The following is a 9,136-nucleotide window of genomic DNA, read 5'->3' as shown; positions in this document are numbered from 1 at the left end:
CAAAGTGCAAGAGTAGTGATGCTGGCAGTTCAGATGTGCCAAAGAAAAGCTGTAACGTGCTTTCTTAAGTGACAGGTGAGTACATAGAGTAAGATATTTTGAGAAACTACATTCATATAACTTTTATTACAGTTTATTGTTATAATTATTCTATTTTATTATTAGTTATTGCTGTTAATCTTTACTTTGACTAATTTATAAATTAAACATGGTTACAGGGGCTGCTCTGGGGAGGAAAGCACCTCCACTTCAATGCTGGGGTGCTGCTTCACCCCCGCTCTCGTCCCTGTGGACCCTTGGCTGTGTCTTGTGTCATGTGCAAGAATTGCTCAATAAATGGTAATTCAATATGTGTCAGCCAAGATTTGGACAGGATCTGATCACAAAGCTCATGCTGGCCCCACTGCAGTTTGTATTACAAGCATTGCCTGGGGAGATCCTCATGAAAAAGTCAATGAAGGTCACACATGAAGCAAATTAATCTTAGAGAGATTAATTGTGTAGCCTCTTGCTGCACAGCTGGAGGTGACCAGGCATTGGATGAGGTCTGGTCACAAAGCACATGCTCTGTCCACGCGATAGCCCTGCCATGGGGGCTCAGTGGGAGAACCTGTGGTACCAGCCCCCTGATCCCCTAAGTCCTGCGCTTACTTGCCCATTTCTGGGAGCCTGGAGGTGTACTGTGGTGCGAAGGGGAGGCAGCTTGCTCCATGCTTCTGAAATATCCTCCCTGAAGCCTGTGTATTCCTCATAACCAAGGTAGACCCTGCATCCTTCCCAGTGAATCCCCAGCCTGCCCCACAGCAAGGCAAGTACTGGGTACATTCGTTTCACTTCTCTTCTCCTCCCCGCCCTGAAGCTACCACCAAGGCCACCATCATCTTGCACCTGGACTCAGTGTCCCTCTTGTCTGTTCTCTTAGCTGCCCGAAGGGCTTTTAAACTGCAATCACATTGTTTTCCTCTCTTGCTTGGAATTTGCTCCTTGACCCCCTCCCCCCAGTTTGTGGAATGGAGCTCACACTCTTCCTTTCATCCTGCACTTTGCCTCTGCTCTGTCCCCTGGTGTTCTTACTCAGCCCCAGCCTCTAAGAAGCCTTCCTGACTGGGCACCCCTTCAGGCCCCTCACCTGTTGCTGTAGAATGGACAATAAGGAATAATTTCTTATTCACTCAACTGTCCCTCTCCCAAGGCCGTGAGTGCGGGGGGGGGGGGGGCGGGGGGGCGGCTGGCTCTACTTTTTCTTGGGTTCTAAGAGCTTAACTCACAGGAGGCTCTCTGAAAATCTTTCTGGCAGGTGGCCACTACTTTGATTCCCTTTCTTTTTCACCACCACCCTGCACATGCACTTCTGTTATTATTACTGGTTTATAGAGGACAGGAAGAGAGGAGATATTGTAAGGTCTTGCAGCCACACGAGGCAAATGGATTCATATGCAGGCTTCCAACCCGATAGGCCTAAGTGGGTGGCTGGGCCGTGGGGGTGCTGACAAGGGGCCTGGCTTGATCATGAGCATGGATCCCTGCAAGGCCACCTAGCCCATCTCCTCTCTTCCTGCCCCACATCCTCTCTGCCTCCTGCTCCCTCCACTGCAACTGCTGTTCTGCTGCTGCCTCCTGCAGTGAACACTCCGGGGCTCACCCGTCACCCCCAGCCTCTGCCAGGGCTGAGTTCTTTCCATGGAAGCTCAGCCTGAAACACTGTTTCCCGGATGTCCTTGGCTCCCTCATTACCTCTTTCAAGTCTTTGGTCAATCACCTTTTCAGGGAGCACCCCCACCCCCCACCACCACCCTGTTTAAAAGCCCAAGACCCCTCCCCCCACAGTCCCAATCCTTCTAGCTCTGCTCTACTTTTTCTTTTTTGACTTGTCCTACCATACAAGATAATTTACTCATTTATTATGTTTTTGTTTATTGCTGTCTCCCCCTCCTAAAAGGTTAACTCCAAGAGGGCAGGGATCTTTGTCACCTTCATCCTATTGCTTTAACACTTAGCATAGGGCCTGGCCCAAAGTAAGTGTCTAGTGAAAGAAAGCAGGCTCAGAGTCACTGGGAACCGCAGAGAAGGTCACTACTTAGATGATCCAGTTGCCAGGGGTCTCCCAGTTGCCCACTGTCCCTCAGCCCGGGTTCCCTGACTCACCTCTGTCCTGTGTCTGTCCTGCAGGCTTGGCCTGGCCTGGCCTGGCCTCTCTAGCTGTAGGCTTAGGCTTCCGGTGCATGGCCCAGCCCCTTTCTCCTCCCCTAGAGGGGAGGCACTGCCTGCCAGTCTTTCAGCTCTCAGCTGTTCCTGGCTGAGCTAGCTGCAAGTTTTCTCCTGCACCCCTGTCTCCCTTCGGTGGGTGTGACCGCACGGTTCCCAGCACTGGGGCTGCCCTGGGAGGATCGCTACGAAGAAGAAGAAGGATGGATAGCTTAGAGTAAAGCTGGCTGGGCAGCTCTGAGAGTGCCAGCTGCTCAGCCTGTCGTTCCCTACCTCTCCCTGCCTCTCCCTGCCTTTCCCTGCCTCACTGGCCCTGCCTCGCTGGCCCTGCGTCCCAGAGCCTGGTTCCTGAAGAACGCACACACCTGCATTCTGCATAAAGAAACCCCACAGCCCCCACCCAGCATCCAGAGACCTGTGTTCAAAACCTGGAGGTGTGACTGAGTTACTTCACCTATTCTCCAAGTTTCCCTTCCCTTGTCTACAACTCACAGGTTATGAGGGAAGCTCTTGTTAAACTGTAAAACCCCAAGCATTTGTAATTTGAGATTATTATGGCTTTCTTGGTTCTCCATAAGAGAATTCTTAATTCTCCAGAGTGATGTTTAATAGTGGCATCTCTGATTTCTGGGGCAGTCTGCTGGTGAGATATTTATGGGCTGGTGTGTGAGTCCTTAGCTTGTACATGATGCATCAATTAGTTTACTTATCAGCACATCTTTTTGAGTGCCCACAATGACCTAAGCACTGGGGTACATAAAGCAGGAAGCCGAACTAAACTAAACTAAACTAAACTAAACTAAACTAAACTAAACTGGACTAGCTCTCTTGGGAAGCTTCCAGGCTGGGATTGGGAGCTCTTAGGGAGACAGATAATCACAGTAGGAATGAGCAGGAAACCCTAGACGGGATACTCACAGCCACTTCTAATGAATTTATAACATTTTGAACTGAAAACCTTCTTGTCCTAAACCTATAGGGTCTGCATTAACCCCAGGAGTTAGTGTCAGAATTGAATTGAACTGAATTGAATTGAATTGTTTGACAGCTAGTTGGTGTCAGAGAATTGGAGAATTGGTTGTTGGTGTGGAAAATCACTTATTTGGTGTCACAAGTGGTCTTAGAAAGAGACGCCATGACCTTGGTACACTCACTACATTGGTGGTTACTTTTAAACTATTGGTTTTTGTCTAAATTACATTTGAAAGCAAGGACAGTGTTGCTCTTGGTCATCAATACAGTCCCACCCCAGCCCCAGCCCAGGGCCTGACCCAGGGAAGGTGCGCAACAAAGTCTTGGTGGATGAATGAATAAACAATTGGCAGGAGCCATCCGGATTCTCAACCTCAAGGGCAACTCTGGAGTTTTGGCACTTTTTTAAAGGCAGGGGTGTGTGTGTATATGTGTGTGTGTGTCCACCCTATTTGTACAAGTTTTCATGCCCCAAAATGAGATCCAGCCCTCCAGTCTCAAAGGTGGGATTCCTTTGGGACTACTTGTACCAAAATGTTGTGTCCCCAGCTGTGTTTCCAAAATAATCCTGCTCTTTCTGCTGCTTTTCCTGATCTCTCCTGATCTCTCCTGATGGCTTATGGGAAATTCAAGCTAACACCCCAGTAGTTTAAAAAGGCTTCTGTAGGGTAGTTCTTTAGGGAAAGGACTGCTCTGTTAGGTAAATGAGTTTTCTCTCTCCCCATATTTCTGCTCTAAAATCCAGCTTGTCTTATGCTTAGCATTACTATTCATATGGCCCTATACACCATTCCCTGGACAAATATTTTTGGAGCGCCTGCAGTGCATTGAGCACTGCTTAGGGTGGGACCCAGAGGAGAATTAGATTTAGGGGGGTGGGGTGGGATGTTTATAGGTTCCTCATTGCCACTGCATAACAACCCTGAAAAGTAGGGTGCACCTTCCAGTTTTGCATCAGAGGAAATAAGCTCAAAGAGGTATGTTACTTGCCTGAGTTTACACAGTAGATAGATTGCAGAGCTGCAATTTGAGCAAGGCCTCATGATGATAAAGACTGACTTTTAATTTATTTGTGCAAGGTTCAGAAAGAAGTCAGGGGACCTAGATGTGGAGTGTTCATTCACTAAGGGGCCTGACAACTCCGCACAATGTCCCCAAGGTAGTGTCTAGCCTGTGTTTTGAGAAAGAAGCAGGACTCAAGTTTTGAGACATCACTCAGTAGGCCCTGTTGGGACTGGGGGGCCTGGGCCCCTGGATCCTCTATTGCTGTTGTCAGTGGCTGTACACAAGGTGATAAATGATGGTCAGGGCAGGTGGCCTTGGCCCCACTGTTTGGAGGGGAAAGTTCTGGGTTCCAACCTGGCCTTTGCCAAGGATTTGAGCTATGACTGCCCATGGCAATTACTTCATTTCTCTCTGCCATAGTTTTCACATCTCAATTGTCTTGAGATTAAGATCTTGATGGCCTTTTACCCACACCAAGACACACTATAATTAAAATGGCAAAGGGTAAAGACAAAGAGACTATTTTAAAAGCGGCAAGAGAAAAGCAGTTAGGTACCTACAAGGGAGCTCCCATAAGACTGATTTCTCAACAGAAGCTTTGCAGGCCAGAAGGAATTGGTACGAAATATTCAAAGTGCCAAAAAACAAGGACCTACAATCAAGATTACTCTACCCAACAAAGGTATCATTTAGAATCAAGAATAAATAAAGAGCTTCCCACACAAAAAGTTCATCACACTCAACCAGCATTACATGAAATGTTAAAGGGTCTTCATTAAGAAGGAGAAGAAAAAAAGAGATAAAAAACATGAATAATAAAATGGCAATAAATATGTATCTATCAACAATTATTTTAAATGCAGATGATTAACTGCTCCAAGCAAAAGACAAGGTGGCTGAATGAATAAGAAAACAAGACCCTTACATATGCTGTGTCTATAAGAGACTCACTTCAGATCAAAAGACATACACAGACTGAAAGTAAAGGGCTGGAAAAAGATATTTCATGAAAATGGAAATGAAACAAAATGAAAAAGCTGGAGTAGCAATACTTACATCAGGCTAAATAAACTTTAAAACAAAGAAGGACCCAGCAATTCCACTTTTGAGTATTTATTCAAAGAAAGCCAAAACACTAAATTGAAAAGACATGCACCAATATGTTCATTGCAGCATTATTTACAATAGCCAAGATATGGAAGCAGCCTAACTGTCATCAGTAGGTGAGTGGTTAAAGAAGTAATGCGTATATACAGTGGAATATGATTCAGCCTTAAAAAAGAATGAAATCCTGCCATCTGCAACAACATGGATGGACCTACAGAGCCTTGTGCTGAATGAAATGAGTCAGACAGAGAAAGACAAATGCCACAGAATTTCACTTGTATGTGGAATCTAAAAAACAAACAAACAAATAGGCAGAATAGAAACAAACTCATAGACACAGAGAACATTTCGATGTCAGATGGGAGGGGAGTTGGGTGGATGGGTGAAAAAAGTGAAGGGATTAAGAAATACAAATAGGTAGTTACAGAATAGTCATGGGGATGTCAAGTACAGCACAGGAAATATGGTCAATAATATTGTTATAACTGTGTATGGTGTTAGATGAGTATTAGTTTCATCAGGTGATCACTTTGTAAGTTACATAAATGTCTCATTACTGGATCATACACCTGAAACTAATGTAATATCATATGTCAACTCTAATTAAAAAATAAAAAATTATTTTAAAAAATCATGATGGTCTTTTTTTTTTTAATTTTATTTATTTATTTTTAGACAGGCAGGAAAGGAGGGAGAAAGAGAGGGAGAGAAAGATTGATGTGTGAGAGATACTTGATGGTCTTTTAATATTTGATAAATTCTATGTTTAAATAGTTTCTTCATCAACTTTTGAGCTGACCCTGACTTATGTGTTTTGGATGTGATCATTTCAATTTGGTGCACCAACCTATTGAATTCTCTAGTTAAAAAATTTTTTTGTACAAAATTTCAAACCTGTACAAAAGTGAGAGAACAATATTATGAAGCCACATGTACCTAACACCCAGCTTTCACAATTGTTGTCTTATATTCTTTAACTTTTTATTTTGAAATAACTTTAGACTTTCAGAAAGTTGCAAAACATAGCACAGAATTTCTGTATACCTTTCACTCAGCTCCCTCCAATGTTAGCATCTTACATAACCATAGTGCAATTATTGAAAACAAGAAATGAACACTGATGCAGTCAGTACTATTAACTAATCTTCAGAACTTATTTGCATGTGTTGGAAGGTTCTCAAGATCAACCTCAGTTTCAATGATTTGCTAAAAGGACCTGTAGAACTTAGAAAAGTTATTCTCATGGTTAAGGTTGATTACTGCAAAAGGATACAGATAAAATCAGGAAAGAAAAAGACATGTAGGGTGGAGGCCAGGAGAGATCAGGCATGAGCTTCCAGTTGTCCTCTCCCAGTGGAGTTGTGTGGACAGCATTTAATTCTCTCTGTGTGACAACACACATGAAGCTCTAGCAACCAGGGAAGCTCACCCAGCCGTGGTGCCCAGAGTTATCAGGCGACCGTCACAGAGGCCTGGCGTGCTGGTATTACTGAGCATAGTTCCTCATCTCCAGCCTCTGCAGAGGTCAAACTGATGCCATGTGGCCCACGGCCCCACATGAATCACACTATTAGAGTAAACTGACTGCATGGCCCAAGGCCCCAGGTAGACAGAGACACTCTTCACATAGGATATTCCAAGAGCCTAGAGGTTATCTCCCAGGAGCTGTCAAGGTCCAGTCTTTTCTCTGGGATGAGCAGGGTCTGAAATCCTGCTGAGTTAGCCATGTACTGTACATTGAGCTTTGCCAGTTTTCCCAATTTTTTCTAATCCAGATCCCACATTGCAAGTAAGTGTCCTGTCTCCTCTAATTTGTACAGCTCCTCAGTCCTTGTCTTTTATAACTTTGATACTTTGAAGAGTACTGTCAGGTGTTTTTCTAGAATGTGCTTCAATTTGAATTCGTTCTGAGGCCAAGCTCTTGATGTTTTTTATTTGCTTTTTCATACCTCATACACATAACATTTTTATTTTTGTTTATTCAAATACATCCAGTTTTGACAGAAATTTTATTCCTCATAAGGTATGATTAAATGCTATTTTGTATTCTTATTTTTATAGTTTAAAAATATTTAACTTTCATTTGCAATGTGTTCTGTGTATGTAGAAGGTGAGGGTCTAAATTCTTTCTTTTATATTGTTATTCTCTTACAGAGACATTTATTGTTATTTTAGTAGAGCAAATTTATTTGATGAATGAATAAGTAAATATTGAGGAGTATTGTGTTACTCTTAGCACCTCATATATTAACTTATATTTGCTTGATCCTATTTTGGAACTATCAGTTCTGTGTCAGTGTTTCATTATTTCTGCCTTAACTTGATATCATGTGGCATTATAATTACCCTTTTGTTATGTTTTGAAATTTTAAAATTTGGTGGAGTTGATCCCATTTCTGTGTATGTGTGTGCATGTAATTTGTTCAATCTCCCCCTTCAGCATTTCTGCTTGCTTATTTTTTGAGTTGAATTTCTGTAGAAAAAATCTATTGCTTTTGCCTGCTCAGCAACCCTTCTCCTTATTTTGGTAAGAAAATCCTTCTTTCCTCTGAAGAACCCTCATGCTTTGCATAGGGTTGCTTCTGCCTCCCTGGGGACACATGGGTGGGCATATTGCCCAATCATGATCATTCATAGTATCTTAACTCCCAGGTCAAAAGTGATTGGTTCAAGAATGAACACATAATCTAAGTTAGGTCAATAGAAACTCTCCTCTCTGACTACCCACCCTCTCCCTGCTAATGGTTCTTAGTTGGGACAGCTACTTTCTGCGGTAGTTGGAGAAGGTCAGGGACTATCAGAGTCATCTCACCTTCCACATGGAGAGAGAGAAAGAGAGAGAGAGAGAGAGAGAGAGAGAGAGAGGGAGGGGGAGAGAGAGATCTGACTGGCGTGGCTCTGTGGGTTGGTCATTGTCTGGCAAACCAAAAAGTTGCCAATTCAATTCCCCACCATGGCAGATGCACGCCCAGGCTGGGGGTGTGTGAGAGGCAACACAGCGTGTCTCCCGCATATTGATGTTTCTCTTCTTTCCTTTCTCCCTCCCTTTCCTTCTCTCTAAATATAAATAAATAAATAAAATCTTTAAAAGAAATAAAAAGAGTAAAAGAGAGAATGAAAACGAGAGCTGATGCCTTGAGTGCCTGGATCCAGCCATACCTCAGACTTGACTTTATACTTTTGAAATATAAATTTCCTTTTTCTTCTTTTTAAATGTTTAAAATATCCTCACCTGAGGATATATTTATTGATTTGAGGCAGAGGAAATGGGGGGGGGGGAGAGGGGGAGACAGAGAAACATTGATGTGAGAGAGAAACATCAATTGGTTACCTTCCATATGCACCCCGACCTGGGATCTAACCTGCAACCTTTTGGTGTACAGGACAGTGCTCCAGCCAGCCACCTGGTCAGGTTTCCTTTTCTTCTTAAATTCAGTTTGAGTTGGATTTCTTTTATTTGCCAACAAAAGAGTCTTGAGTAATACAGTTTCACTATTCCTTAAAGGCTCAGTATCTCCTGGGGACTTAAAATCTAGTAAAGATAACAATCTCCCTAGATTAATATACAGCCTTTATGACATCAGTCCATCTTCCCAACTCATGGGACCACATTTGTCTCCATTTTTTCCCTGTTGTGCCTTTTATCCTATTAGTGTTTTAATAATTTATTGGAATAAATTAGATTTTGAGTTAAATGAGCACCCATGTCATTTACTTACTTGTTTAAAACATAATTTTGAGCATCATCCTTTTGCTTAGCTGTGCACAACAAGATAGGAGTGCCGCAGACTTCTGTGGCTTTAGCTTGTATCACGTATCAGGCAGCAGGGCCTAGGCTGTGCTGCGG

Source organism: Furipterus horrens, unplaced genomic scaffold (assembly GCF_987537825.1).
Source record: "Furipterus horrens unplaced genomic scaffold, mFurHor1.1.pri manual_scaffold_7, whole genome shotgun sequence".
Lineage (NCBI taxonomy): Eukaryota > Metazoa > Chordata > Mammalia > Chiroptera > Furipteridae > Furipterus > Furipterus horrens.
Note: the sequence above shows the minus strand (reverse complement) of the source record.